Consider the following 24,701-nt stretch of genomic DNA (forward strand, 5'->3'; position numbering starts at 1 on the left):
CCACACTACCCCACAGAGGGCCTCTTGGGGGAAGCACCAGGGTCAGTCAGGAGATAGAGGGAAAGGAGAGGAAAGTGAGCAAGAACCTTTATCATGGTTTCCATTTGGCTGATGCAGGTTAAGTGGAGTTAAAGCAGGGTTGTTTAAAATGTGGTAATTTTAGCAGGCTCTGGGGCATAAGGGCTGTCCCTAGCTGTCTGATCCTGGCCCTGGGGTGATTAGGGCTGGTGGAAAGGGGCCCAAGTGTGACAGCCAGGGAGATGAAGGAAGAGGTTAGGGTGTGGACTCTGGAGTAGTCAGTTTGCATGTGAAAGGTGTGATCCTAGCTGAGTCCCTCCAGGGTCAGCAAGGCCCCAAGATGTCCAAACATCAGAAAAGAAAAAGGATGGTTAGTTCAACTGTGAGTAATAGTAAATAGATATTGTTTTAAGCCACTGAATTTTGACGTAGCTAGTGTAGCTGATTCCAACAAATGTCAAGGAGGAACACTGACAATGAAAAGGTTGCTACTAACATGTTAATATGGGGATGTTTTCCAAAATCAAAACTCAGGCAACAGGGAGCAGTGGGGCAGGCTCCAGTGGCCACTGGACATGGGTAACTCACTCCTGTTCTAATACAACTAATTTGCTGATGATTTTCCCAACTTGATCGTTCCAGTCAATTCTGGATGGAACTGTCGTGGCTACTTCCCCATGTGGAGTCCTACTGTCTCCTCACCCTGTTTTTTCCCTGCAGAAAGTGGAGGTATTTAGGCTTCAGTGTTTGCAAAACCAATGATAAAAACATGAAGCAGTTTGCTCTCAGGAAGTTATTTCTTAGAACGATAATTGTCTAGAAGGTGGGGTCTACTTAAGGAGCCACATGAACATTTGACAATACAGAAATAGCTCTGTCTTAGAGGACTAAGTGGTGCCCTGTATTCCCTTCACAGTAAGGCCTGAGTGGTCTTCCAGTGAGGACAGTGAATGGAATCTTAATAATGGAAATAACCACTCCCTATGTAGCATGTGGTTTCTGTGAACCACAGCTCTTGCCTTAGTAATATCCCTGAAATGCACTGAAATCCATTAAAAATCCCTTCTGCAGATTCCTAACTAAGAACATTTATTTCCAGGCAGGAGATTTAATGGAAAGTAAAGCAAATACCAAACTTGGTCAAAATTAATCAAGTCCTCTGAACATTACTGGCAGATCCCTCTGAAATGAATACATCATACAAATGACAAATGTGTCTCTAAAGGAAAAACTCAGTTCAGTCTCCGAAGTAGGGAAAAACCCAGTCCTCCACCTCCTTCTGCGTTTCTCTTTCCTGTGTGTCTCCTTTACTACTCATACAGAACACTCACAATTCTTCTGACGCCAGATGTGTGGGGAGTTTTCCTGCACATCAAGCAATTCTCAGTGATACCAGCTGGGTATCCTACAATGTAACTGGCATAATTCTGACACCGCTTACCTGGAGAGAGCATCACATCCCACAGATTAAGAGCTCAGTCCCACACTCCTGCTCCCACTGTGCTTCAGACGCCAATTGCAAGCAACATGTCCCCAGGTTACCCACAACTTCCATCCTATTTGGCTACAAATCAGGGGTTCCCATGGCCTTTCCTCAGGTTTGATTAATTTGCTACAGCAGCTCACAGAGCTCAGGGAAACACTTACTTGTACTCACCAGTTTATTAAAGGATATCATAAAGGATATAGATGTACAGCCAGATGAAGAGAAACATACAATCAGGTCTGGAAGTGTCCCAAGCATAGGAGCTTCTGTCCCCATGGACAGGGGTGTGTCATCCTCCTGGTGTAGATGTGTTCATCCACCTGGACGCTCTCTGAACCTCCTACTATTAGGATTTTATAGAGGCTTCCTCATGTAGCCATGATCAATATTAACTTCATTTCCAGCCCCTCTCCCCTCTCTGAAAGGTTGGGGGTGAGGCTGAAAAGTCCAAGCTTCTAACCATGGCTTGATCTTTCTGGTGACCAGCCCCCATCCAGAAGCCCACCCAGAGCCATCTCAGTAGAACAAAACATGCTCCTAGTGTTCCTATTACTTAGACATTTACACGGGTTTTGGGAGCTCTGTGCCAGGAACGAAGTGGCAGGACAAGCATATGTTTTCTGTTATCCAATAGCATCTCACCCAGCTCCCAAGTGTTAACCCTGGACAAGAGTTAACACTGCTTCCCAAGTTTGTTGCACTGGTGACTGCAGTGGCTCAGACAGTAAAAAGTTTAGAAGCAATGCCACTACCTGCGGAGTTTCACATTATTTACCAAAGGTTTCAGTGGAAATCTGTCCCATGAACCACTTCAGAACAAGTAGCAAGGAGGTGATGAAGATGGTGTCGGGGAGGGAAAAGTAATGCTGGAGCACAGAGGGAAAGTGTAAATGAGTTAAACTGCTCTCAAGAGGGTGAGAGCTGGGAAGGAAGATATCCCACGCCTATGATTCCTGGCAGGTGTTTCCACCGACAAAAATGTCAGATGCCCAAGGATGCAGCCGCTATGCTGGGTGGGGGAGGGTGTGGGGACAGAGATGGGGCTGCTGAAGGACAGAAGATACACATATGGCACTGAGCATCCTTGCATCAATCAGATGATCTTAGAGTAGCAAGGTTCTTTGGGGCCTGACTGTGTTGCTATATTCAGGGGAAAAAATCCAATTCTGTGGCAAAGCCCAGGGACAAAGTAGCTATGCTCCATATCAACGGCCCTGGGGCCCCTCCCTTCTTCCTCAGCAATGTGTGTGACAGTGCACAGCATCTCCCTTCCCTGGGCTCAGTCAATCCAGACCCTACAGTGACGTTCAAGTGGTCTTTTTGGAGAAACAACGCATGAGCATTTGGTCATAAGAAAGTGAGTGTGTGAAAATAAAAAAAACCACATGATGTGGCCCACTCTCCATGTCTTGCCAGAGGTCAGGGGCAGACAATCTCCCTCTGCAGCACTTTCTAGACAGTTTGCCCTCTGTGATGAGGCCACTGTAAAAGTGACATCTTCTTAAATCCACATAGTTCAGGCTATTTCTAATATCTGCCAATGTCCCTTGAGTAAACTTGATACAGTTGTTTTTCTAGTAGAGGGAAGAGTTGGGAGTGTTATCCAGTCACTTCCATTAGCCCTCCCTAAGGTTGTTGACAGCCTTCTGCGGGGTGGCAAAAATGGGGGTAAGAAAAGTATATGTAAACTATATGGAAAAAAATCTGCCCTTTCGGTCTCGGCTTTTCAAAGAGTCAATTACAGTTGAAATTAGGAGATGGAAGGAAGTTAAAGACTAGAAGCAATAGCAAGGCATGAGATTCATCCAGCCTCCAGATATATATTGAGCACCAGCTCAAGCCAAGCACTATTCTAGGTCTTGAGATTACAGAATCTAAATTGGAATTTGAAACTGGATTCAAATGTACATAAAAACGGGCCAACGTAGATAATTGGTATAGGGACTGAAGATATTTCTGCAGACTTTGAAGACCCCACTGGGGGTGGGGGTGGGGGTGGCTGTGGAGGTGGGTGTGGCAGTCCTTACTATGGAGTTTCCCTTTGTCACTAGGGACACCCCCAGTGCCCTTGTCCTGAAGTGCCCAGAGAAGGACCTGTGCCATCTATTTTCAGAACACGAGGACATTTGGTGGGCTGCTCTGACGAATTTCCTCTGCTGTAGAAGGAGAGGGGCTGTTTATGGATTTCTGGAGGAGGGACTGTTGCCTGATTCTCTTTGCTTGCCCTACTCAGAAAAATGTTCAGATTTCTTTTTAAGTCGATGCATGCAGGATCATTCTATTGCAAGCTATGCATATGTATCTGTTTAATTTTAACTCAAGCTCTTTACCAAAAAGCAAGTTCATTTACTCAGAGCCTAGACAGAAGGCTTTCCCAGTCTTGACACCTTGCTTATTTGCTACTTAAAGTCTTTTGGAAGAAAAGAACAGATTTTTGCATTTTGTTCCCTTTCTTACTTCAGAATTTTTTTTTTTTTAAACCCACACAACTGTCCTAATTGGAAAGGATTCTTGATCTATTTCATTGCAGTCTGTTTATTTCTGGTAAGTGTCCAGAACACTTGGCCCCTACCCCTGCCGAGGCTGCTCTCCAACAACATTTCAACTTTGTTCCAGAGCAGTTGGAGTGTCACAGCAGCCCAGAAATCTTTGCAGAGAGCCCCAGGTGACATGCTGGGGCATAGGTCTCCTCTTCCGGGCCTATCCTCAGCTTCCCTTTAGGCCCACCCAAGCTGCTCAGTCACAATGACACTCCTGTCTTCTCTGTTCTGCTCACCTCCAAAGAGCTGCCCCACCCAGCTGCTGCCACACTCTGGGTGCAGGCATGGGAAATGGGGGTTTGTGGAGATCAAAATCTAATTCTGGAATCAACTAGAGTCCCTGGTGTATAGCACAAGTCCAGGACAATTCCAGCCTGCACAGAGCTGCACTGGGTTAAGGCCGTACATGGTAAGGAGGTACCTGTTAAAGGCAAAGAGATCAGATTGAACAGGGCCGAAGGTGGGGTTGTCGGATACAGGCAAAAAACAAGGCTTCTCCATAAACACATGTGACACAGATGAAGTCATCGTCAGGAACAGCCTTAGGGATTGGTGGAGGGGTGGAAAAGTCACCAAGATAACAGGCAGTCATGGTGGGGATCCTTTCTAGAAGGTACCATAGAAGGACCCTAGAGCTGATTTAGACTGGAGGTGGCACACCAGGAGCCTGCAGATATATTCTATTTGGCCCATGAAGTGTGTGTGTTCATGTACACTTTGCATGTGTGTGTGCATGTGTGTGTGTGTGTTTTCCCCTTAGTTGTTGACGTGGCATGCGTTTAGATGACACATGTGCTCTCTACTTTGCTTCACTAATGTTTGCTACCATATTACCTGCTGAAACAGTTATGCAGGGGCTAGAGAGGGAGATGGAAATTGGTGCAGGAAGAATGTACCTCCATCATGCCTCAAACTGCACCCTGCTCAAAGCCTTTTGAAGGAGAGCACAGCAGCTTAGTATTAATTCCTCCAAATTATCAGACTTGGAAATGAATATGGTGGTGGTGTTTCTTGCTCTTCATGGAAATCATAGCTTCAAGGAATTCCATTTGCTATAGACTCCAAAACATGAGTATGGGCTGTCGGGAGGAGAGCCGTCACAGAAAGAGATACAAGTGTGTCTAGGGGCCAACAGAAGTAGGGCTTAGAAAATGCAAAAGAAAAAAAAATACACTCCTCAAAGGTGAGTTGCTCACCTGTCCCTTATTGCACTGGCTGGTGAAGGAACTAGAGGTTCAAGGGCTGGCCACAGAAGTCCTTGTGGACCCAGCTTGATTCAGAGAAGCCGAGGAGGCAGAGTTCTATAAAGAATTATACAATATTTTCAGGAAGCAGTCCATCTCTGTGGAAACAGAGAAAGAGAGAGGTCCTTTGGGATCAAGAATTCTAGAAGGCTGCTCCTGCCCCACCCCTATTTAGATCCTCCTGCAGAAAGGTTTATTCCGGAAAGTCCAACCCGAACACTCTATAAGTAATAAAAGGAAAATAGAATAGCTCCCATGCAAGCGTGCTGTAAGACACAAAGAACAGCAAATCCTGTCAACAGAAGAACATGTACCAGAAAAATGTGTCCTGGAAGAGATGAAATTATGATCAAAGATTCCTCCATGAATTAGAGACAAAGCACAACCAAANAAACCAAAAAAAAAAAAAAAAAAAACCCAAAACCGAAACCAAAAAAACCTTAGCAAAATAATGTGATCTCTAGAGGGAAACCACAAAGCACAAATGTAAGAACTCAAATATAAGAAGACAAGGCAAAGACAGGTGATGAGATAGGAGTAGAAGAATCAGGAAAGATAACAACAACAACAAAAAAAGCCATCATCACATGAGTGAAGACAAAACTGGATGGAGCTCAAAAGGAGCGAAGTCACTGCAGCAAATGCTGTACAGGAAGCAAAGGGTAGAAATACGAAATGCAAACTAAATGAAATAGAGATAGGAGTTTCAAACAAATAAAGGGACGTGACAGTGAGAGCAGAAAATCAAAAGAAAGCCAACATATGCAAAATTGGGGTCCCAGAAGAAACCAAATGCTACAAAGTAGCAAATATTTTAAAATACAATTCAAAGCATTTCCTAAAATGAATCAAGACTTGAATCTACTTATTGGATGTTCACACTACTTCCCAGGGAAACCTGATCCAGGACAGTCACCATATGAGACATAGCCTAGTGTAATTATTGACTTAAAGAGAGTATCCTTTGGGCAGCAAAGCATAAAAAAAATCAAGTTACTTACAAAGAGAAAAAAAAAAACCAGATTGAACTCAGACTTCACCCAATAGCATTTAACATTAGAAGAGAATGGAGAGGGGTCGCTGGGGGCTCAGCTGGTTAAGCATCTGACTCTTGGTTTCAGCTGAGGTCATGATCTCAGGGTCCTGAGATGGAGCCCCACATCAGGCTCTGCACTCATCGTGAGTCTGCTGGAGATTATCTCCCTCTGCTCCCCACTTTGCTTGTGTTCTCTCTCTCTCTTTCAAATAAATAAATAAATAAATAAATAAATAAATAAATAAATAAATAAATAAAATCTCTATTTAAAAAAATGAGAATGGAGAAACACTTAGAAGATATTTAAGGAAAGTGCAAACCAAGAATTTTCTATCATCCAAGCTGTTCGACAATTATAAAGCCTATTGCAAACCATTTAAATATGCAGGAATTCAGAAAGTATTGTTTCCACGAACCTTTCTTGAGGAAACAACCAGAAAATGAACTTCGTCCAACTGAGACTCAACTGCAGAAACTTTAGCCAAGAGTGTGACTGTAAGCCTTGATTATATTTAGATTTGGATCTAAAAGTAAATGTGAAGTGGGGATTGGAGTAACGAAATAGAATGTAAGTGTCGTATGCTCTGACAACGTAGAAATAATACAACTGGCAAACACTGGGAGGGGAAAGGGTAAAGATGTCAGGAAGCTCAGCGACGGTTTTATCTATAGAATCAGGGACACAGGGAAAAGAATTTAAAGACTCAAATAGTAGAACATGCATTTTTAAGAGTCCAAAGTAAAAACTAATCAAGATAATATTATTGACGAATGTCGGAAGTGGAGGAGAGATAGAAGAAAGGGAAGAAAATACATATGAAATTTATTATTGTTCAAAACAGCTTAAAAAGCAGATGATTGAGGATTTTGTCTGACAATTATAATCATTAAAACAAAATTACAATTCCTCTTAAGTATCAGAACTTGTTTCTCTTCCCTTCTCTTAAAACCTTTTCTCTTCTCTTCCTCTTCCCTCCTTTCCTCTCTCCTCTATTTCTCACCCTGTGCCCCCCACCCAAGAAAAGAAAAGAAAACAAACAGACTATATTGAAAGATTTAAAACACTGTATTCAGAGAACAAAATACAGACCTTCCAACAAATATTGTTAAAATGTCTACACTACCCAAAGCAATCCACACATTTAATCAAATCCCTACCAAAATACCAACAGCATTTTTCACAGAGCTAGAACAATCCTAAAATTTGTATGGAACCACAAAAGACCCTGAAGAGCCAAAGCAACCAAAAAAAGAAAAACAAAGCTGGAGGCATCACAATTTCAGACTTCAAGTTATATTACAAACCTGTAGTGATCAAAACAGTACAGTACTGACACAAAATAGACACACAGATTAATGGAACAGAATAGAAAACCCAGAAATGAACACACAATTATATGGTCAATTAATCTTCAAAAAAGCAGTAAAGAATATCCAATGGGAAAAAAGAATGTCTCTTCAAACAAATAGTGTTGGGAAAACTGGACCACAACATGCAAAAGAATGAAACAGGACCACTATCTTACACCATACATGGAAATAAATTAAAAATGGACTAAAGACCTAAATGTGAGACCTGAAACCATAAAATCCTAGAAGAGAATACAGGTAGTAGCTTCTTTGACATTGGCAATAGCAACTTCTTTCTTGATATGTCTCCTGAGAGAAGGGAAACCAAACCANAAAAAAAAAAAAAAAAAAAAAAAAAAAAAAACCACAAAAAACCTACTGGAACTACATAAAAATAAAAAACTTCTGCACAGCAAAGGAAGCAATCAACAAACCTAAAAAGCAATCTACAGAAGATATTTGCAAATGACATATCTGATACAGGGTTAGTATCCAAAATATATAAAGAATTTATAAAACTTAATACCCCAAAAATGAATAATCCAATTAAAAAGACGTGAAAAGGCATTTTTCCAAAGAAGACATACAGATGGCCAACAGACACATGAAAGATGTTCAGTATCACTGATCATCAGGGAAATACAAATCAAAATTACAATGCAATGTCACCACACACCTGTCAGAACGGCTAAAATCAACAACAGGTGTTGGCCAGAATGTGGAGAAAGTGGAACCATCTTGCCACTGTTGGTGAGAATACAAACTGATGCAGTCATTCTGGAAAACAGTATGGAGGTTCCTCAAAAAGTTAAAAATAGAACTACCCTACAATCTAGCAATCGCACTACTAGGTATTTACCCCCAAAATACAAAAATACTGATTCAAAGGGATACATGCATCCTAATGTTTATAGGAGCATTATCTGTAATAACCAAATTACGGACACAGTCCATATGTCCATTGGCTGATGAATTGATAAAGAAGAGGTGGTGTGTTTGTGTGTGTGTACGTGTAATATTACTCAGCCATTAAAAAAAATGAAATCTTGCCATTTGCAGCAACATGGATGGAACTAGAGAGTATTATGCTGAACAAAATAAATCAGTCAGAGAAAGACAAATACCATATGGTTTCACTCATATATGGAATTTAAGAAACAAAACAAACAAGCAAAGGGGGAAAAAAGAGAGAGAGAGGCAAACCACAACATGGATTCTTAACTATAGAGAACAAACAGATGGCTATCAGAAGGGAGGTGGGGGGGGGTCAAATAGGTGATGGGGATTAAGGAGGGCACTTGCTGTGATGAGCACCCAGAGTTGTATGGAGGTGTTGAGTCACTACATTGTCTACCTGAAACTAATATTACACTGTATGTTAACTAACTGGAATTTAAATAAAAACTTAAAAAAAACCAGATCTTCCTCAATTTACTATAGTGCTACATCCCAATAAAACCATCATAAATGGAAAGTACTGTAAGTTGAAAATGCATTCAATGCACCTAACCTCCCAAACATCACAGTTTAGCCCAGCCAACCTTAAACATGCTCAGAAAAATTCCATTAACCTACAATTGGGCAAAATCATCTTTCACAAAGCCTATTTTATAAGAAAGTGTTGAATATCCATGTGATTGATTGAATACTATACTGAAAGTGAAAAACAGAATGGTTGTATGGGTACAGATCAGTTGTAAGTGTGTTGGTTGTGGATCCTTGTGATCATGCGGCTGACGCAGATCTGTGGCTCAGTGCCTCTGCCCAGCATTGAGAGAGGATCGGATAACAAATCGCTAGCCCAGACAAGAAAATTTGAAGAATGATTTCTACTGAATGTGTATCACTTTTGCAACAACTTAAAGTCAAAGAATTATTAAGTCTAACCATCGTAAATCAAAAACCATCTGTCGTTACAGATCTAAGATCAAACTCATACCAAAAAACATAAATGGGATAAATTCAATTATTAAATTAAATGATTTTCACATTGCATCAGAAAGCACAACCAAATCTGCTGTTTAAAAGCAACATAGCTCACAAAAATTTAAAAAAATAAAAGCAATATATCTCAGGCAGTAAATAAATCATAAAGGTTGAAACTGAAAAGAATGGTCAATGTGTACCAGACAAGCACAACCAAAAGAAAGCAAGTACTGTCAGTTTACCTTCAAAGAAGAGGAAATTCAGGACAAAAACCATTAAATGAGACAAAGAAGGGAATGTTATAATGCTAGAGAATGCATTGCACAATGAAAACAGGATAGTGAATGAATAGCTATGCATAAAATCACATGGCAGCAATATTCACAAGGCAGAAATTACAGGAGATGTAAGGAGAAATAGAAACACACTTGTCATAGGAAACTTTTCAGTCCTATTAATGCATGTCAGAATTAAAGTCAAATAACAAAAGGAAGTCAAACTAAGAAAGTTGATCTGATTAGTATATGTCAAAACTTATATACTGAAAATGGAGAATTTACCTTCTTTTCAAAGGTCAAGGGAACACACATGAAAACTGACCACATGACAGACCATAATGAACGTCTCAATGAACTCCTGAAAGGAGAAATAGTACAGGAAAAATCCTCTGATCATAATATGGTTAACCTAGACACTGGTAAGTAAATAGAGAAACAGAAGAAGATCCTTCTATCTGAAAATTTTAAAAAGGTAAACAACTCTTTCCTAAACATCTCTTAGGTCAAAAGAGAAATGCATACCAAATTGCAGAGAGTTTAGAAAATGACAACTGACTGGGGCGCCTGGGTGGCGCAGTTGTTAAGCATCTGCCTTCGGCTCAGGGCGTGATCCCAGCGTTATGGGATCGAGCCCCACATCAGGCTTCTCCACTAGGAGCCTGCTTCTTCCTCTCCCACTCCCCCTGCTTGTGTTCCCTCTCTCGCTGGCTGTCTCTGTCAAACAAATGGATNAAAATCTTAAAAAAAAAAAAAAAAAAAAGACTAACATAATATAATAAAAAATCATTTTAAAAAAAAAGAAAGAAAAGAAAAGAAAATGACAACTGAAAAAACGATACAACATAACCTGTTGAGTTATGGCTGAAGCAGTGCATATCCTTAAATGCTTGTGTCAATAAAAATAGAAAGAATAAAACAAATTATTTAAACAAGCAATTCAATTTTTAAAACCCTCACTCTTTTAAAACCCAACTTTCAACCTTAATATGTTATGTTACAGTAGACTTACAGAGGCATAATTGTTGTACAATCAACTGCACACACATTTAAACTGTGTAATTTGGGGAGTTGTGACATAGATAGCCACCTGTGAAACCATCACCACAATCAAGATAACGAGCATATCCATCACTCCCCAAATGTCTGATGTTCTTTTGTAACTACCCTCCTGCCTCACCATCCCCAATCACTGACTTAATTTCTGTCAATATAGACTCGTTTTCACCTTCTAGAATTTTTTTAAAAAATAGACTTATAAAGTATTACGTAGCTCCTTTCACTCAGCACAATTATTTTTAGATTCACTGAAATATTTCTATGTAATGATATGATGTCTTGGGATATGCCTCAAAACTACGTGGCAGTGGGTAGGGACAATGGGTAAAGGTGGCATGAACCAAAATTGGCTATAAATGGATAATTACTGAAGCTGAATCATGGACACCAGACAGTTCATTTTACTATTTTGGCTACTTATATAAATGTTTCAAATTCAAATCTTTAAAAGTTAGTAAAATGAAAATGGCAAAAGGAAACAGACTAAAACAGTGCTCTGACTTCCTCTGGTGTTAATGAGAATTTGCCTGTTAAGGAGAGCTGGCCACTCTTCCACTTATACTGAATGGCTCTACGCCTGCTCCACTTTCCTGTCTGAGAAAAGCAGACACCACAATTTGCTTACGGTGTTTAATGTGTGTCAGAGTCCGTTATCCCTAAGGGAGTGGCTTTTGTGGAATGATTGGTATGGTAGGCTGTTATATTTGTAGCTCCCAAGGAGCCCTGCCTCTCAGTATTGTCATAGTGTCTCCCAGCTTGGCCATATGACGGCTTTGGGCAAATGGTCATTAGCAAGAGGGGTGCAAACAGAGGTTTGATCCATGCTTGTAAAGTGGGGCTTATCCTCTTGGTAGGCTCAATCTTGGAGCCAGCTGCCACGCTGTAAATAAACTCAAGCTAGCCACATGGAAAGACCATGTGGATTGAACGAGAGGGCCCAGCCTTTCAGACAACCTCAGCCAGGCGCCAGTTATATGAGGAAAGAGCCATCTTGGATGTCCAGTCAACCTAGTGAATCATGAGAAATAATAAAATTGTCTTTTGAGCCAGTAAATCTGAATGGTTTCTAACACAGGACTAGAAAACCGAAAAGGTCAGTACATACATGATTGTGTGTGTTTCCGGAAAGTTGGCGAAAATTTGCAGAAGTGAGCCACAGGTTAGAAGAATTAGTCATGAAGAGGAAACTTCTACAACTACTAAAATAATTATTTGCTTTCAGCGCAAAGTGAAATTTAGAAAATCCCTCTCACACGTAACTTTCCTGGAATACATCTACTGGATGGTGGTAGCTGCCCAAGAGAAAGCGTGCCCAGAGATGCCCAGAGAAGGGGATGCTGGAAAGGTCTGTGGGTAATGGGCATTAACCCAGGTGAACACAACTGACCACAGCTCCTTGGCATAATACAACACTAGGGTGGAGTCAGCCTTGTCCTGTTCAGCCCATTTCCCAGAGCCACTGTGTGCTGTTCAGGGCAGTGCTGCAGAGAAGAAAACCAGGTCCAGATCCAGAAAGTCTTCAGAGGTTTTGGAACCCCCAGCCCTGGAACACACTGGCTTCTAGACACCAGGTTAGGGAATTGAGCCAGGGGTTGATGGGGGTGCTTCACATCAGTGGAGGCCAGAAACCCCTAACCCACAGGCCTGTGCCACTATACCGGCAACAGTCACAGCAAGGCCCTCATCACAGAAGGAAAAGCCAAAGAGAATGAAATCATTCCCGGAGAGCCTTGCCCTTGCCTGCATTGCATTCACTTCCCATATATATATTCTTTTACGAAGTGAGTGAAATTGTTCCAGCGCACTGCAGTGGGTGAAAACAGACTCCGCCCACCATTTCCTGGGTGTGGGTGCTGTGGGCAGATGCCAGGAGGAATTTAAAAGAAGTCATGCTATTTTGGGTGTTATAATTTGCCAGAATGCCAAGGCAGCAATACGTCTGCCTGTGTGAAATTCCCACTCTTTAGACAGGGAGCTTCGTCCTGGCGTTCACATTGTTCTAGCATGCTCCTTTGTGCAGTCACTCTGTGGCCTTTTCCCTTACAATTCCTGGTTCAGCACAGGGGCTTGTGGTCTGACCCTGAGCAGCCTCCTGCCTGGCCAGGCTACATTCAAATCTCTAAGTGCTTTTACCTAGTGGGCTCATGTGAGGGGTGGGCAGGACCGGGGTGACGTCATCACAGCAGCAGGCAAATCTTAGGATTGCCAAGAAGGTTCCAGACTGATCGGCTCCACCCCCAGTGGTGACTGGATCGTCAATCAAAAGAGAAAACCCAAGAAGAGTGGCCGAAGGGGTCAGCCCAGGCCAGCACTGTCCTGACCAGTGCAAATCAGGAAAAGGAGGTCATTCAGGAAAGAAGGGAAGGCTATTTTGGGGAAATAAAAGGCAAAACGGATGTCACTAGACGACAGGACAGACCTCCAGTAATAGGTAGGGTGTGTGTGTGTGTGTATTTCATTTTGGAGAATTCTGCAGAGCTTGGAGGCAAAGCCCTATTTTTAGTGTCTATTGTGTGAGGTTTTGGCAGGGATGTGCATAGCGGCAGTTTTCTTCTGACAATGATTACATTTTAAATAGAGAAAGAAGGTAATGAGGGCAAAAATAATAACTATTTTCAGGCCTCAAAATTCAGGGTGTTTGAGACAGGGTTTTCTAAAATGCCAGCCTTGGTAGAAGAACCATTTTTACTTCTTGCCTTTTATCCAAGGCCTCTTAATAGATGACGCGCCGGGGGGAGCAGAGGCGGCGTTCTTGTTTTCCTTCCTGTGCCCTGCTCAGGCCCAGTTGTCTGATTTCCACTATTTAACAAGGGAGGAGGAGAGAGGAGGCAGGGGCCCACCCACCATGGAGATTCTTCAACTTTGTACCTCGGAATGCAGGGGGTTCCCAGAAGTGCAGATTCCTGGCCCCAGCTCCACGAGGGTCTTATTCCACTGGTCTGGGAGAGGACTAAGAAACGGAATCTGTACCCCTCCCCCAACACCTCCCACCCAACTGAGTGTCTCCAGGAGACTGGGTGTGGACAGTCCTGGACCTCATCTTGAGAAACCTCCCCTTGCAGTCAGTGCCCTATAAATTGTACTAATGAGTTCACGAACTTGAAGGAGTCTGAGATGTTCAGAAGAGGGCACTGACTATAGAATTAGATGAGGATGAGAGATGGTGTGGGCAAGACCATTGTGATATTGTGATTTATAATAAGAAATAGGTTTTTGGTCTTTGTCCCCATTTCTGAATCAAGCTCCTAAGACGCTTGGAATTTCTTAAGTGAGAAGAGCCATCAAGATGTCTTTTGTTATATTAATAAGGCGACTTTTGGAGGCTCCTAAGGTTGGGGGCTAGTTGCCAGTGGAACCAAACCTGAGATTAGGGGGTCAGAATTTTCAATCCCAGCCTTGGACCTCCCAGGAGGAGAGAGGGGCTGGAGATTGAGTTCAATCATCAATGGCTAATGATTTAATCAATCATGCCTATGTGATAAAGCCTCTGTAAAAACCCAAAAGGACCAGTTGGGAGAGCTTCCGGATTAGTGAACGTGGAGACTCGGGGACAGGGGTGCACTCAAAGAGCACGGAAGCGCCATGCGCCTTTCCACATAGCTTGACCTATGTATCTCTTCTATGTGGCTCTTCCTAAATTATGTTCTTTGTAGTAAACTGGTAATCTAGTAAGTAAAATGTTTCTTTTGAGCTCTGTGAGATGGTCTAACAAATTAATTGAACCCAAGGAGGGAATCTTGGAAGCTCCAATCTATAACTGGTCTGTCAGAAGCACAGGCAACAACCTTAATTTTCGATCGGCATCTGAAGTGGGGTAAGGAGACAGTCTTGAGGGTCTGAGCCCTTAACCTGAGGGATCTGATACTATCTCCAGGTAGTGTCGGAATTGAGTCAAACTGTAGACATCCAGTGGGTGCAGGAACACATACATTGGAATTGGGTGCAGAGTTCTAGCCATGGACCCCAGAGTTCAGCTGAGCTGGTTAGAAGCTGGATAGCTGAGGCCACTATTCAGAGCACCCTCTAGTCAAGACAGGCCTGAACCAAACAGAGCACTTTCCCCCTCCTCATCCTATATGGAATCCCGGCAAAGAGGACTTCCGTCTTTTTCATTCAAACACAGAAAGGGCTTTGGCTGAACAAAGATGTTGTTGGAGTGCCCTTTGAAGAGAGGAGGGGTTGGGAAAAGTCTCTACTGGATGAAGAAAGGCAATACCTACTGATTCAGTACAGGTTGGCCAGTCTCTTCCAGGGGCTGAGTGTGGGGAGCTCCCAAACAAGAACAGCCCACAGTTCTGCATATTTGTGTGGGGTGACCGCATCAGGGGGAGAAAGAATCACCATCACACTCAGAATGAACGTGAACTAACAATTGATGGAAATGGTTTCATAGTATTACAACGCTATAATAAGATATATCTGGTTGTATCAAACGGAAGATCATGATTATTACCAAAAGAGCCCAATTCTTACCAAGTAGAACAAAGGTGATCTCTGATTGCTTTACAAGACTCTGGGTGACGTTCCTTATTCTGGTGTCAGCCTGACAGAACCAAGCTTCCTTCTCATCACCATGCCTCAGATGCCCTGGATCTTTCTGGAGGTGCCCAGTTCCTTATTTTTTCTTTACTGCCATGGAAGGATGCCCAGACCCCCTCCGGTTGTATTGAATCAGAATCTCTGGGGATGACGGGATCTAGACTCTGTAGTGTTTTAAAAGCTCGACAGTTGATTCGGTTGCATAACTGGCAACCACTCATGGCATTGTCAGGTGCCCTTCCTCACATTCTCCACCCTGAGTAGGAGGATGGTATGCATTTAGCCAGGTTAGTGGCAAGAGACAGAAAACCAACTTAAAGAAGCTTATGCCAAAAGGAGGGTCTAGTGGCTGCCATAATTGGAATGTTTCAATGGGTAGTGCTGGTGACCAGCTTGCCTCAATCCCAGGGTTTGGATGGGCCTTCCAGATTTTCTCCCTCCATCTTTTTTTTTTTTTTTTAATTTTTATTTTTATTTTTTATTTTTTTTTAATTTCTTTATTCAACAGAGATAGAGACAGCCAGCGAGAGAGGGAACACAAGCAGGGGGAGTGGGAGAGGAAGAAGCAGGCTCACAGAGGAAGAGCCTGATGTGGGGCTCGATCCCATAACTCCGGGATCACGCCCTGAGCCGAAGGCAGACGCTTAACCGCTGTGCCACCCAGGCGCCCCTCTCCCTCCATGTTTTAGCTCTGATTTCTCCCTATTATCTTTAACCTCCGACCAACTGTTTTTAGGAAGAAGAGGCAGGGATGACCCCTCAACATCATGCTACAGAGGATAATTCCAGAGACATCAACATCACTAAAGAGGGTTCTCATTAGCTCACTTGACCCACACCTGTGTTACAAGAGTAAGGAATGGGCTGACTGGCTAGGGTGGTCAGGTGTCAGATCTGGGTGGGTAACAGAGAGTCATTCACTTGAAGGGAAAGATCTGCAAAGGAAAAGAAGCAGAGACTAAGAAGTGGCAGTATCTACTGGAGACCAGAAAGATCATGCTAATAGCCAACTAATTTCTGAGCACCGTGTATGTGTATCAGGCACACCGAGATAAGCACTTTACACACTCTACACTTTAAAATTCTATCACAAATCTCACAAGAGGTATCTCTTGTACTCTTTCATTTCCTAGAGGAGGGGAGAAAGGCCTAGAGAGGTTATGTGCCTACACAGGCTTGCCAACTAGTTGTTGGCAGAAGCCAGAAATTCAACTCAAGACTGTTTGATGCCAGAATCAAGCAGTAACCAGAATGGCTCTCAGCCTCCAGGACCAGTACAAGCACATGGCTTCCCCTCCTTCCCTGGCTCACCCATGGGAACATGGCTGATTATTACCCTTTTCTTATTCTTTTGACTTAAATGATGCCCTCACCCTCATTTTGAAGCACCCCGAAGGGCAATTATTGTGCTACTGACACCTCCCAGCAGTTTATGAATTTGACAAACCATCTTCGGTTCTGCCTGGAAGCATGCTCTGGCCCCTCTCCAGCAGGCCCTCGTGGCTAGCCAGCTATGGGCCCAGCACTGGATCTGTTCACAGGCTTGAAGGTAGTGGGGGCCTGGAGGAACTACCATGTCCACTCACAGACGAAGTATCTCTGGAAAAAATGTTATGGGGGCTTAGAACAATTTTTTTCATTACAAACCCTATTTCACAGAAAAGGAAAGAGAGACAGTGGGCCAAGTGAGAAATTCAATGGGACTGCAGATTTAGAGAGAGAGCCTTTCTGCCCCAATCCTTGCTCTCCTCAGTTCTCCCCTCCCCCACCGGCTGCCAGCCCCAGCCTCTTTCTCACCCCCTCCCCCTCCCCCAATCCCTCCTTCTTTCCCTCTGCAGCAGCTCTATTATTTCTAAAGTACATTGTGTACTTTTATGATTTGGTCTTCCTGCTGTGACATCAAGAATGAACTTAAATAGGAGTATAAACACCATTTGAAAATCCTTTTGCAGGGCTTCACTTTTTATATTCTACTGTGTGCTTGTCTCTCCATGAATAAACAAATCATGCACCAACAAGTAGGGTGAGAAAATGCATTTCCTTTGTTGTTACAGCAGTTCTTGCTGGAGGCACTGTGACTTGTAACACAGATATATTTCTACCTTCCTTCCCTCTCTGACATCAACAAGAAAACAAAAGCCAAATCCCAACATTCCTTTCTCCCCAAGGATGCATAACAGTAATGTCATCCCCACTGAAGGCTCCCCATACTCTGGCTGTGACTGACACTCTGGTCCATAAACTCCAAATTGAGCAACTGGTTCTCCTCCACGTTGTCCATCAACAGTATCAGACAGGCAGAGGCAATGTGCCTGAAGGGCTTAGATGGGCAAGTTGTTGATGAACATGGAAGAAGAGGGTTGCACAACACAGAGCTGGCATGCAATAGAGGTGACATGTCACTGGATCAGTCCCATCAGTTCTATGATTGGGAAGATATTTAGTGGTAATGTAATATGTAATTACCTACAGAAAAGAATGGAGTAGTTCGAAAGCCTTTAACCGTGGTATGTTTTTTTTTTTCCATAAAAGTTGCAGAGAGAATTCTCGTCTCATTTTGGCTGATCTGCATTGTTGCTCATCTCATTTGTGATTAGGAAGCGGTACTAGTGACACTCTCACTAAATGTACCGATAGCCTCAAACTACACACTCATTTTAGAGACAGGAGAGAGGGCATGAGGTTCCTTCTTCTTTAACACAATATTTTCTTGGAGGAACACATAAATAAGTTCTATTTCAAACATATTGAGTTTAAAGTGCCTGAAAGATTCCCAGCCTCCAGAAAGACATGTCCAGCGGGTAGTTGGAAATCTGGTGTCCAGAGCTCAGCTGCATTTGAGAATAAGATTCTGATTGTACTTCAAGCTGGAAGAGAGAGGAAACCCTCTCAAGTAGAGGTTGTAGAGAAAGGGGATGAGAAGTTTTATATGGAATTTGGGGTGGGTAGTGCCATTTGAAGACTAGTCAGAGAAAGAGCAAAAAGCAGTGAAAGAAAGAACCAGAACAAGGTCCCTGGGGGAACAAAGGAGAGCAGAGTTGGCAGGAGTGGTCAGTCAAATGCTGCCGAGGATCTGATTACAGTAAAACCCCTGGAGAGAACTCTGGATCCAAGAGTTTGGAACTGGCTGTGCTTTTGCTGAGGGTGTGTTGCAGGGGGTGTGATGTGGTCTAAGGTCAAAATCCAGACTGAAATGGTTAAAGATGAGGAGAGATGAAGTGCAGAAAACTCTTACAAGAAATGTATTGGTGAAGAAGAGGATGGCCAATAGTCTGTTGGAAAGAAAACATTGACAGGTGTTTGTCCCTGGATGGGAGTGCCTGGACTATGTATGCAGAGAGGCAAGGTAGCAAGGGGTGGAAAAGTCTGGAGGTACAAGAGGAGGCTTATAACTAAGGGCACAGGGCGTGTGTGAGGTGTGGTGTGTATGCGTATACGCTGGTACGTGGGTAGATGTGTGTGTGTGTGTGTGTGTGTGTAAGGCTTCAGCATGGGTGAAAGTAAAGTGAGCAGGCTGGAAGTGAAGTGATGAAGCCTCTGTAGTGCTGGCAGAGCTGTCTTCCTCTTGGACTCTAGTTCCTGTGGGTGTGTTTGCATCTCTTCAGCTGCTTAGGGGAGCCCTGCCAATGCCAAGCCTGCCAGTGCCCTGCATGAGAATGCAGTGTCAGGGATGACAGTAATGTCCCCTGATGCTCCCATTGCCTCCTGTCCCCAGGTCCCAGGAGGACCTGGGGTCTCAGCATCAGGGCATAAGAAGGGAGAATGGCCCTCTCTCCAAATGCATACTTCACTGTACCTGCTGGCTTGGACCCCTCTGAAAAGAATTCTGATACTTGCTATGAACAATGCTCACAGAGGAGTCCACAACCATTTCTTCCTCCTGATAGCAGGAGCCCATCTGTCACATCTAAATTCCTCCCTGAGAAATTGTGGTCTTTGGAGATGCCTGTTGCTGGCCCCTGAGTCTACCTTTTACCTATTCGCTAGGCTTTACTGTTTCTGTTCTTCTCATGAAGGTTTACATTCTTAGGCCAAAGTCCTAAGACTGAGTTTAAGCTCAAGGCTTCTGTGCTCCCCCTCTCTGTAGCAGGGACTATGAAAGTGAAGCCCCCCTGGAAATAAGCATCAGAGGGTCTATTCTTTTCCACAGCAATTCCTTTCACATGCTCAGAAGTCTCTGTCACAGACACAAATGGGTTCCCACTCTCACATGTAATGAGACAGATACATTTTCCCTGAGTTAAATAAAAAGGGAGGCTAACTCCTGGGAGAGAGGGGTATGTCAAAGGTTGGAGCAGTAGCTGGGAGGAATGGGAGAGTAAGACAATTAAGGATGGTGTGGCAAGTAATGTAATGAGAACCTGCTAAGAGAGTTGATAGATGAGAGGTCAAGGGATTGGGGTCTGTGGGACACAGAAGAGTAGATTTTGCTTGATATCACCCTGCAGGTGAGGCCAGCTGCGCAGACCAATAGGGCTAAATGGGAAGGCTAGTTAATGAGTGGGGACGTGGGGATGAATAGAGCCTGAGGGTGTATGCAAAAACCCACAGAACAAAGGATCAAGATCAAGCCAAAAAAAAAAAAAAAAGAAAAGAAAATCTGTGGTCTTATTCAAGGGTAAGGGGCAACTAAGACTGAGGTTGGGGACCAAGTGGACATTAGGATGAAGTGGTAGATAAGAAGTAATGTCTGGCCAGGAAAGTAGGATGCAGATTTGTAAAGTGGACCTTGGTGTCTCTGAGCTCCTTCTCCTAAGATGGTTTACTAGTATCTAGGAGGGCTAAAAGGTAGTGAGATAGACAGGTTCAGTGGGACTGGGAGGAAGAAGGCCAAAAGATTGTTAAGAGAGGAAATGTCAGAAGAGGAGTAACTCCCAGTGATGAGAAGTCCAGGGTGTGACCATACTTGCAGGAACTGAAGTCAGGGGAATGAACCATGGAGTTTAAGGTCTCAAGGCACAATCAGCCTGGGTGTTGGAGGGACCAGCAGTGTGGATATTAACTGTATAAAGAGGAAGCCTTGGAACCAGGGGCCAAAAACCTTGAGGAATATGACATAGTGACTTAGAGATTGTTCAGTGATGAGAATGAAACTGGGAAGGGACTGGATGCCAAAATGGGGCTGGTTTGAAGAAGAGGTAGTTGAAGAAAAGACAGTAGAAGAGAGATCGCCTGAATGGGGTTGCAAGGTGCCTGGCCATTGTGACCTCATTTCATATTTTATCATTACCCACATAATCACTTTACTGGCATATTTGTTTTGTGTGTGTGTGTGTGCGTTTGTGTGTCTGTGTGTGTGTGTGTGTGTGTGAGAGAGAGAGAGAGAGAGGGAAATTGAATTACTGTATGGTATCACTTGCTTTCAGTATTTCTTGTAGCATAGATTTGCTAGAAATGAATTTTCTGTTTTTATCTGGGAAATGTCTTAATTTGCCTTCATTTTTGAAAGACAGCTTTGCTGGTTATAAAACTCTTTGTTGACACTTTTCTTTTTCTTTTTGCATACTACCTTCCTGACTTCAATAGTTTCTGTTAAGAAGTCAGATGTTAAACTTACTGAAAATCCCTTGTATGTGGTGAGTCATTTTTCTCTTGCTGCTTTAAATACTCTTTATCTTTGGTTTTCAATATATTGACTATTATGTGTCTGGGTGTGAATTTGTGCTTATTCTACTTGGGATCTGTGGAGATTTGTGCATGTGTAGATTAATAGTCTTAATCAAATTTGAGCTGTTTTATTATCTTTTTTTTTTTAAGATTTTATTTATTTATGTGACAGAGAGACAGCCAGCGAGAGAGGGAACACAGCAGGGGAGGGAGAGGAAGAAGCAGGCTCCCAGCGGAGGAGCCCGATGTGGGAACTCGATCCCGGAACTCCGGGATCACGCCCTGAGCCGAAGGCAGACGCTTAACGACTGCGCCACCCAGGCACCCCAAGCTGTTTTACTATCTGTTGTTCACATTGCCTAAACTCTATTAGTCTGTTTTGTATTTGTTGATTATTTCTTCTTTCAGTTCAAAATACTACTGAGCTCCTCCTACATAATTTTTCATTTCGGTTATTGTACTTCTCAACTCCAAAATTTCTATAAAAATAATTTCCATCTCTTTATAATAATCTCTTTTTCTGGTGAGGCATTGTTGTCAAATTCTCCTTTAATATCTTAGACATGATTTCCTTTCTTTCTTAGAACATACTTATAATAGCTTATTTAAAATCTTTCCCTAGGGGTGCCTGGGTGGCTCAGTCAATTAAGTGTCTGCCTTCGGCTCAGGTCATGATCCCAAGGGCCTGGGATCAAGCCCCGTGTTGGGCTCCCTGCTGAGCGGGGAGTCTGCTTCTCCCTCTCCTTCTGCCCCCCACCCCGCTCATGCTTGCTCTCTATCTTTCAAAAACAAATAAAATATTTTTAAAAATTAAAAAAATTAAATTTGCATCTCATAAGTTCAAATCTGGGTCCCCCTCAGTTTTACTGACTCATAACTTTTCACAAGCCTCATAATTTTTTGCTAAAAACCTGATATTTTTCAGTATAACGTATTATACTGACTGTGGATACCAACTCCCTATCACCTCCCCTTCCCTGGAGCTGATGTTGTCATTGTTGTTTGCTTGGTCATTTTTTTCATTTGTTTAGGGACTTGGCTGAATTAATTCTGTGACATCTATCTTCTATGCACTGGGCAGCCTCTAATGTCCCTGCTCCAATTTCTTGCCTTGTTTTTATCTTTTAGCTTATCTATCTAGGGGTTGCTCTGGGTCATCACAAAACATTTACTGGTCAAAGGTTGTGCTTAGGTTCTCTTTATCTGTTATATTTTTTAATCCTTTACTATGGATTTAATCCTTTACTATGTGGCTTGGAGACTGTAATCACAGTTCAAGGAGTTTGTGGTTTTGCCCCTTGTTCATCCAAAGAGTAGCATCTTGGATGATGCCTTCCTAATCACAGCAGAGAGGGCAGAGCATTGGGCATGCATAAAGACTTCCAGACTGCCAGAGGTGTATACGATATTTTTTTTTTAAGATTTTATTTATTTATTTGACAGAGATAGAGACATCCAACGAGAGAGGGAACACAAGCAGGGGGAGTGGGAGAGGAAGAAGCAGGTTCATAGCGGAGGAGCCTGATGTGGGGCTTGATCCCATAACACCGGGACCACGCCCTGAGCCGAAGGCAGACGCCCAACCACTGTGCCACCCAGGCGCCCCTCGATATTTTTTTTTTATGTCTGGCTTTATAAAAGTTGCCCCTGGATTACGGAAGTTGGCTGTTCAGTCAATGTTTAGTCAGAGGCTGTGATTAAGCTCCTTGTGATGGTTTCTGCACACTGGTTGGTCTCTTGATCACAGCTACCAGGAATAGAGCTATTGCAACATGGGGCTGGAAGAGATGAGAAATGAGAATAGCCTGCCCTCTTCCCTGCCCAGGGTGAGACTGCAGCCCCAGGTTGGGGATCTCGGGAGAGAGAGAGCGTCCATCTTCTTGGCTGTGCTGGCCTGGGAAGAGCATCTAAGTAACTGGAAAGAGGTTGGAGGAAGAGCAGGTCATAGCTCAAATGTCACAGCTTGGGATTTAGTAGATTTCTTGAATGAATATTTTTTCATTTTCTGTATGTCCTTAAAACAGTTTTCAGAGACTTTTAGGTAATTGTCATTACTGTTTTTAAATCGTCTCCAGTTAAATAATGGTTTTGTTGAGAAGAGAGCCCACTGAGCTTCTCATTCTGTCATTTTGGAAGTTCCCAGTTCATGACTTTTGCATTATTTTCTTATTCAGACAGTTTCCACCCAGTTGGAACATAACCCTGTTCCCACGGAAAGGGCCCTCCCTAGTGTCAGGGCTGGGATAAATCAAGTAACCCCTCTACAAGGGCCATGTTAAGTCACATTCTGGAGCTGGCACATTTACTCTCCTGTCTCCTTACACTTGCTTTCTACTAAGAAAAAAAACATCTGTGTGGCTCAGATTTTATAGGCAGGTTTCTTATTTGTTTTTAAATTCTCAGCATAGTGAGGTGGCTAAGAGCAGCTACTCAAGCCAGTTTGACAGGGTCCAACTCTGGCTCTGCCACAGGCTCTGTAGGTTTTCACGTCCTTGCTATAAACATGTGAGGAGGACAGAATTGGATAGGAACTCATATACATTAAATTCCAAAATCTCCCATGTTCAAAGGTCTTCCCCAAAGAAGGCTATTTCACAACTTCTCTCCACAATTTCCTTTAATGGCTACAGTTCTATCTTTCTAAGATCGGGGGGTAATTTTTGGTCAAAGAAAACAAATCAAGTGGTTTTTTAAAATTATTATTATCAGAAACTATGTTTTTTCCTATGCTAACGTTTCAACTATACTTCCTAACAGCATTTTTCATGATGTAGGGTTTTTAAGAATCAATGGGTTTTGAGGCAGAGTAGTTTTATAAGATTTCCTGCCCTTCATCTTAAGCAGTTGGATATCTATAAAGGGTCAAATTCTGCTGAAGATCTCCCCTCCCCAACTCAAAAAATGAGCACAGGATACAAATGAAAAGGATAGCTGGTTGATTTTAGTAGACATGTATAAGCAAAAAGAGATGCTAATGAAATGAATGCTACGGCTTAAAACAAAGTGCTTGCCAGGTTGGGAAACTGGCTTTTGACAAGACTGAAAGCCTAACAAAGAGAATCCTCATGGGCTGAGACAAGTTACACCCTTCAGCCCTTGGGTAGCCAGCTCTGCTCCTCTCAGCTGAGTTGCTTTCACAGTGGACTCTCTCATGGTAGTGCTAATCAGTATGCAGCCTCCAGCATTCACACTGTCCACACCACTAACCCACCCCCATACCTTTCCTCAGCAAGCACTCTTACCTAGCACTTCATTAATTATAGAACAGAGAATAAGGGAGCCCGTAATTCATAACTTCATTGCTGACTTACATTTTAGTAAGATAAGGGGAAAAAATAACATAGGTAGAGGAAGAAAAGGTATTTATAGAACTGCATAGTGATTCAGAGATATTAATAACACCTGGGACTCACCAAGGGCTGTTGCCTCAAAATGCTTTCATAAACAAAACAACTCCAGCTTGCCATGTGCATGGAAAGAGATAGAACAGCATTTGTTAGTTGCCAACCCCCAGTTTACAGAATCTAATTGGGGTTGGCTCACATTTACAAAGCATGTCTCCATGCCAAACACAATGCTGAGCTCTGAACATTTGATTACTGTATATCCCTCACAAAGGTG

This window comes from Ailuropoda melanoleuca, chromosome 4, assembly GCF_002007445.2.
Source record: "Ailuropoda melanoleuca isolate Jingjing chromosome 4, ASM200744v2, whole genome shotgun sequence".
NCBI lineage: Eukaryota > Metazoa > Chordata > Mammalia > Carnivora > Ursidae > Ailuropoda > Ailuropoda melanoleuca.